Genomic DNA, 7,854 nt, shown 5'->3' with positions numbered 1-7,854 from the left:
GTCTTCTCTCCGGATCTTCCCACACACCGGAGGGATGTTCGTCAGGTCCTGCTTAGGCTCAGGCAGAACCACCTCTATGCTAAATACGAGAAGTGCCTTTTTGAGCAGACCTCTCTTCCTTTCCTGGGCTATGTTATCTCCCAGACAGGCTTGCGAATGGATCCCGAGAAGCTCTCTGCTGTCCTAAAGTGGCCCCGTCCGGAGGGCTTGAAGGCGATACAGCGATTCCTGGGCTTCGCTAATTACTATCGTCTCTTCATTCCTCACTTCTCGTCACGGACTGCGCCCATATCTGCACTCACCCGTAAGGGAGCAAATCCCAAGGTATGGTCATCCGAAGCTGAGGAGGCCTTCCTTTCCCTGAAACAAGCCTTCTCCTCTGCCCCTGTGCTGCACCATCCGGACTGCAACAAACAGTTCTACCTGGAGGTTGATGCCTCCTCCTCTGGAGCCGGAGCGGTGCTCACCCAAAAGTCTTCCTCCGGGAGAATGGTAACCTGCGGCTTTTTCTCTAAAATCTTCTCCTCCTCTGAGCGCAATTACTCCATAGGAGACCGAGAACTGCTAGCCGTTAAATTGGTGCTGGAGGAGTGGCGTTACCTGCTTGAAGGGGCTCTATACCCGGTGATCATCTACACGGATCACAAGAACCTGGCATATCTCCAAAATGCCCAGAGACTTAATCCACGTCAGGCCCGGTGGTCTTTGTTTTTTGCCCGCTTCGATTTCATCCTTCATTTCCGCCCGGCGGACAAAAATGTCAAAGCTGATGCCTTGTCCCGATCCTTCCTGTCCTCCGACCAAGAGGAGGAGCCTATGCACATTATCGACCCCTCCAAGGTGATGAATGTGGCCCCTTTGGATTTGACTCGTCTTCCACCCGGCAAGACGTTCGTGGCGCCTCCAGACCGTGAGAGGGTTCTTCGCTGGGGTCATTCTTCTAAACTAGCTGGCCATGCCGGCCAAAAAAAGACCTTCCTACTCATTTCCCGGCATTACTGGTGGTCTACCCTGCGTAAGGATGTGGTAGACTTCGTCTCTGCCTGTTCATCTTGTGGCCGCAACAAAGTTCCCAGACACTTACCAGCTGGTCATCCCCTGCCGCTTCCCATACCTGTTGCCCCGTGGCAACACATCGTTATGGACTTCATTACCGATCTTCCTGTCTCTGCCGGGTGTACTGTCATTTGGGTGGTCACGGACCGCTTCTCTAAAATGCCCACTTCATTCCCCTGCCTGGTCTTCCGTCTGCACCTGAGCTGGCTAAGGACTTTATCCGCCATATCTTCCGTCTCCATGGCCTACCCCTCCACATCGTGTCGGATCGAGGGGTTCAGTTTACCTCACGCTTCTGGAGAGCCACATGTAAACTGCTGGACGTCACCCTGGACTTCTCCTCCGCTTACCACCCTCAGTCCAATGGTCAAGTGGAGCGGATCAATCAGATCCTTACCAGCTATTGCCTTGCACTTTGTTAATGCCCACCATTCTGATTGGGTGGACCTCCTTCCTTGGGCCGAGTTCTCTTATAATAACCACGAGAGCGAATCCTCTTCTAAGTCCCCGTTCTTTATTGTCTATGGCCAGCACCCCCGGATTCCATTTCCCGTCTCCGCCTCTGTGGACAACCCAGTCGCGCAGTCTCTTGTCAGCTAGTTTTCTACCATTTGGGAGAGTACTAGGTCTGCACTTCTTCAGTCCTCCGAGCGGATGAAGCGATATGCTGATAAGAGACGTCTGGATCCGCCTCAATTCCGTCTTGGAGACAAGGTTTGGCTCTCTTCCAAACATATACGGCTCAAGATACCCTCCTACAAGTTAGGTCCTCGCTTCATCGGTCCTTTCGAAATCCTCAGGCAAATTAATCCAGTGGCCTACAAATTAAAACTCCCGGCCACCTTACGGATTCCCAACTCCTTCCACGTATCTCTCCTCAAACCCGTTGTCTTTAACTCTTTTTCCAACAATCCATGTACTCCTCCTGCTCCGGTTTCCGCTGAAGACGTCTTTGAGGTAGAGAGTATTCTGGCCACTAAGAGGGTAAGAGGAAAGACCTTTTTTTTGGTAGATTGGAAGGGGTTTGGTCCTGAGGAGAGATCATGGGAGCCCCGGGAGAACATCCATGCCCCTCTCATCCTTGCTAAATTTCTCTCTGGCCTAAAAAAGGGGGGGCCTAAAGGGGGGGGTACTGTAGCGTCGGCGTCCCAGCCTCCTGCTAGGCAGGGATGCCGTTCCCCTCACCTCTCCGCTCCGTGCCCGGCAGCTTCCTCCCGCTCTGCTGGCAGGGCGCGCTGCTTCCCGGCCTCTGTGCTTAAAGGGGCCGCGCGCGCCGTCCTAAGGAGTCCCCGGCCAATGGCCGGAGGACCTCACCATATATAAGGCACCTCTTCCAAAATGGAGGTGCCCGAGCAATGTTGTTGCAAAGCCTTTCAGCTCTGCTTCAGCCCTCAGGTCCCGTTACCAGCTACCTGCCAGTTACCTGCCAGTCACCTGCCAGTCATCTGCCAGATTCCTGCCTGTTACTTATCTATCTGTGGTCCGACAGTCTGCCTACCAGCCCTGCCAGTCTGTCTATGGATCAGTCTGCCCGCTCACCTGGGAGCGCTCACCTACTACCTGTCTGCTAGCCTACCTGGAGGCTCCGCCGTCACGTGCTGTGACCACCTGCCTGTCCAGAGACTCTTGCCCGCTCACCTGGGAGCGCTCACCTGATACCTGCCTGTTAGCCTACCTGGAGGCTCCGCCGTCACGTGCTGTGACCACCTGCCTGTCCAGAGACTCTTGCCCGCTCACCTGGGAGCGCTCACCTGCTACCTGCCTGCTAGCCTACCTGGAGGCTCTGCCGTCACGTGCCGTGACCACCTGCCTGTCCAGAGACTCTTGCCCGCTCACCTGGGAGCGTCCACCTGCTACCTGCCTGCTAGCCTACCTGGAGGCTCTGCCGTCACTTGCTGTGACCACCCGCCTGTCAAGAGACTGCCCCCGTCACTTGCCGTGACCTCCTGCCCTTTTACCCAGAGACTGTCCCCGTCACTTGCCGTGACCTCCTGCCCTTCTACCCAGAGACTGTCCCCGTCACCTGCCGTGTCCTCCTGCCCTTCTACCCAGAGACTGTCCCCGTCACTAGCCGTGACTACCTGCCCGCCTTCCCTGGGAGCCACCCGCTTCCTTACAAGGACTGCCCCCTTATATAGTTGCTCAGAGGTTCCACCTCCCAGACCTGTTACAGTTACAATGTACATTAGTCCAAACTCTCTCCAAATCACCGGAAAAATTCTCCTGCTCCAGCACCGCCGACCCCAATTTGGAGAACGAACCAAAAGACGGATGTCTCCCAGTACAACAAAAAAATAGGAGAACACCCAGCAGAGGAGGATGTATGGTTGTTAAGAGCAAATTCTGCAAGTGGCAGAAACTCAGACTACTCCTCTTGATTGTCTGCCACAAAACAACGCAAAAACTGTTCAACATCCTGGTTCTTTCTTTCAGTCTGTCCATTAGACTCAGGATGATACCCAGACGAAAATGACAAATGGACTCCCAACCTGTCACAAAAAGCACGCCAAAAGCGAGCCACAAACTGAGGTCCCCTATCAGAAACAATGTCGGTGGGAACGCCATGGAGCCTGACAATTTCCTTAACAAACGCCTTAGCGAGTGTCTTAGCGCAGGGTAGTTTAATGAATGGAACCAAATGACACATCTTGCTAAAACGGTCCACGACCACCCAGATGACAGTGAAACCCTCGGACACAGGAAGGTCAGTAATAAAATCCATTGCCAAATGCATCCAAGGCGCACTAGGAACCTCCAGAGGGCAAAGCAACCCCGCAGCAGGGGTATGGGAAGCCTTTGACCTAGCACACATCGTACATTGACGCACCCACTTGATGACTTCCTTCTGCCACCCAGGCCACCAAAAACTGCGACTGATAAGTCTCTTAGTCTCAGAAATTCCTGGATGACCTGCCAACCGAGACTCATGATACTCCACAAACAAATCTCTCCTAGAGGTTCTAGGCACAAACAAGATCCCATGAGGAGTGTTAGATGGGGCATCCTCTTGGGCTTCAGAATCCCTTCTTTCAAAACGGAGTCCAATGCTGCTACCACAACTCCTTCCTGTAAAATGCTCTCCTCCTCCTCGGTACCAACCATGGGAGAAAAGCTGCGAGATAAAGCATCGGCTTTAACATTCTTAGTACCAGGGATATAGGTAACAGAAAAATTAAACCGAGAAAAAAAAGTGCCCACCTAGCTTGACGGGCATTCAAGCGTTTGGCAGCATCCAGATAGATCAAATTCTTATGATCTGTGAAAACCTGAACAGGAAATTTAGCACCTTCCAAGAAATGATGCCAATGTTCAAACGCAAGTTTAATAGCCAGCAATTCCCAATTACCAACATCGTAATTAAATTCGGTTTCTGAAAATTTTTTCGAAAAAAAAGCACAGGGATGTACTCCATTTTTGTTCTCCTGAGACAAAACTGCACCGACCCCCACTGAAGAAGCATCAACCTCGACCAAAAGAGGTTTGGTCTCATCAGGCTGCATAAGGATAGGGGCAGAACTGAACCGCTCCTTGAGATACACAAAAGCTTCAATGGCCTCAGTAGTCCACTGGACCGTATTCGCACCTTTCCTGGTGAGATCGGTCAGCGGCTTAATAATTATAGAAAAATTCTTAATGAATTTCCTGTAATAATTGGCGAAACCCAAAAATCTCTGTATCGATTTCAAACCAATAGGCCTAGGCCATTCCTGCACAGCCTGAACCTTCACCGGGTCCATCTCAAAGCCCTCGCTGGGGATAATGTAGCCCAATAAACTAATTCTCTGCACAGCGAACTCACATTTCTCCAGCTTAGCAAAAAGTGAATTATCACTCAATAACTGCAACACCTCACGTACGCTCTGCCAATGGGACTCCCGATCTGGTGAATAAATCAGAATGTCATCCAAAAGCACAATCACATTCTGGCCAATCAAAGGTCTCAGGATGTCATTAATAAGGTTCTGAAAAAACTCGGGTGTATTGGTAAGACCGAAGGGCATCACCAGATTCTCAAAATGACCTACCGGAGTGGTAAAATCAGTTTTCCATTCATCACCCTCCTTCATTCGCAACAAATTGTATGCCCCTCGGAGATCAATTTTAGAGAACCACTGGGCCCCCACTAACTGGTTAAACAAGTCTGGAATTAACGGCAATGGGTAGGAATTGCGTACGGTAATCTTATTAATTTCACGAAAGTCCAGACATGAACGTAATCCACCGTCTTTTTTTTTAACAAAGAAAAATCCAACGGCCACAGGCGACTTAGAAGGTCTAATGTGACCAGCAGCCAAGCTCGTCTATATGTATTCCTCCAAGGCCTTTCTTTCAGGGATAGTCAGATTAAATAAGTGACTCTTGGGAAGAGTAGCTCCAGGAACAAACTCAATGGTGCAATCATAGTCCCTATGAGGAGGTAAAACTTGCGAGTCCTCCTCTGAAAAAACCTTCCAAAAATCCTGAATAGGTACAGGTAATTCCCCTTTTTCCACAGCCGCAATGCGACCATTACAACATTTATCATAGCACTTAGGACTCCAAGACTTAATCTCATTAGTAGACCAGTCCAGTAAAGGATTGTGCAGTTTTAACCAAGGCAAACCTAAAACGACTGGAGAGGGTAAATTATTTAATACCACCAAATCCAAATTTTCTTGGTGAATGCCATTGATAGTGAGGGGAAATGCAGCAACCTTGTGAGTAATACATTTCAAAGGAGTGTTATCAATTGCAATCACAGAAATAGGTGATGACAAAGGTTTGGATTCCAATTTAAGTTTTTCCAAAAACCCCTTATCAATCACATTAAGTGTTGAACCACAATCCACAAATACCTGAAATTCAATCAAATCTTCCTGCAATGAGGTACTCCCTGAAAGAAATACTCCCTTAGAGTTCAAACAAGCAATACGGGCGTAACTGACCTTTTTTTTTCTTTACTTAAATGAAGCTCACAGTTCTTAATCAAATGGTCAGATTTACCACAATAAAAACACAATCCCTTGGAAAACCTGCGGTCTCTTTCCTGAGAGCGGAGTCACATTGCCCCAACCTCCATCGGTTCTCCGCGGTCCCTCTGGGGACTAGGAGCTGCCATTGCAGGAATTTTTTCATCATAAACCCTGGCACGCAGTCTCCTGTCCAAATGTATAGCTAATTGCATGACTTCTTGCAAGGTTTCAGGTGCAGGAAATGCAATCAGCAGATCCTTAACCCTTTCACTTAGACCAGCAAGAAAAAAACATTTTAACGCCGAATCATTCCATTTCACTTCTGAGGACCACCTTCTGAAGTGTGTACAATAATTTTCAACATCACCTGACCCCTGATTCAAACGTCTCAGTTCTGTCTCAGCAGATGAGACTCGATCAGGATCATCATACAATAGCCCCATAGCAGAAAAAAAATCCTCCACTGACCTAAAACACGGATCATTAGGTTGGAGAGAAAAGGCCCATCCCTGTGGTTCCTTGCGCAAAAGTGATATGATAAACCCAATGCACTGTGATTCCTTCCCATAGGACTTTGGTCTCAAACGAAAATATAATAAACAAGCACTTTTAAAGGAAAAAAAATCTTGCTGTTTACCATCAAAAATATCAGGGAGTCCTACCTTCGGTTCCACAAAATGGCGCATAGCTACTCACGTGTTGCCGGAGCTCGGACACCTCCAGAGACAATCCCTGTAGACGTTGAGCCAAATCTTGAACCGAAACCATACTGATCCCCGGATTTCTTTCCTTAAAGTTTTTTTTTTTTTTTGTTTGGGCTGGACTTACTGTTATAATCTGCAACATAAACTAGGGAAAGAAGGGGAGAGCTGTCTCTACAGTAAGACTAAGCTGAGTTCCTACGTTGTAGCGGACGACCTGTTCCTTGTGAACAGACCCGCCTTCATCATCGGCTTGTCTGAACGGAGACCTATAGAGAAAGGGAGGGGTCCCTAAAAGAACTAAGGACTGGGACAAAAAATGGGACACCTCCTAACAGAAGTTGTTGCAGAGCAAAAGATAAACTGACAAAGGTACTAGAGGTCCAGAGGACCAAGCAAACTAGAGATAGATAGGCACAAAAGCACCTGGGTAGAAAGACAGTCTAAACAACACTGAAGACCAGCAAGGCCAGAGGGGCGGAGCTGGAATATATAGGAAGATGGTCACGTGACCGCAAAACACAAGATAGAAACAAACAGGAGGGTTCTAACAAAGTGTTGCTCAGGCACCTCCCACTGGGTGGAGGAGGTTTAAGTAGCCAGTGACTCACAGCAATAGGCTGGGGACGCATTAGAACTGCGCACACTGTAGCATTATGAATCAGGAAGTACCAGCGCCGCCGCCCTAAGCCAGCAGACAAGAATCATGCACACAGCAAGAAGAGGAGTATAGAGCACAGCCTGGACTGGTAGGTAAGTTGGCGGTCTTGCATGGTGGGAGATGGTAAGCCATGCCAGCACGCCGCCAGGGATGTTACACAGGCCCTTCTTAAATTTTAGTAGTGAATCACTCTTACAACATCATGCAGCAGAGATTACCATAGTCTATCTGCTCTTACAGTAGAGAATCTGTGTCTGTGATTATGATTAAACCTTCTTTCCTCCAGAAGTAGAAGATGCACCCTTCATCCCCGTCTCAGGCCTCAGAGTAAAAAGATCAGTAGAAAGGTCTTTGTACTGTCCCCTCATATATTTGTACATAGTAATAAGATCACTCCTAAGCCTTCATTTTTCCAAACTAAATAACCCCAAGTGTAATAACCTGTCTTGGTATTGCAGACCCCCCAGTCCTCTAATAACCTTGG

This window comes from Phyllobates terribilis, unplaced genomic scaffold (genome assembly GCF_046119375.1).
Source record: "Phyllobates terribilis strain yellow unplaced genomic scaffold, ASM4611937v1 Scaffold_11__3_contigs__length_659146591, whole genome shotgun sequence".
In the NCBI taxonomy this organism is placed as follows: Eukaryota; Metazoa; Chordata; class Amphibia; order Anura; family Dendrobatidae; genus Phyllobates; species Phyllobates terribilis.
The sequence above is the reverse complement of the archived record's forward strand: the minus strand, read 5'-3'. Positions refer to the sequence as shown.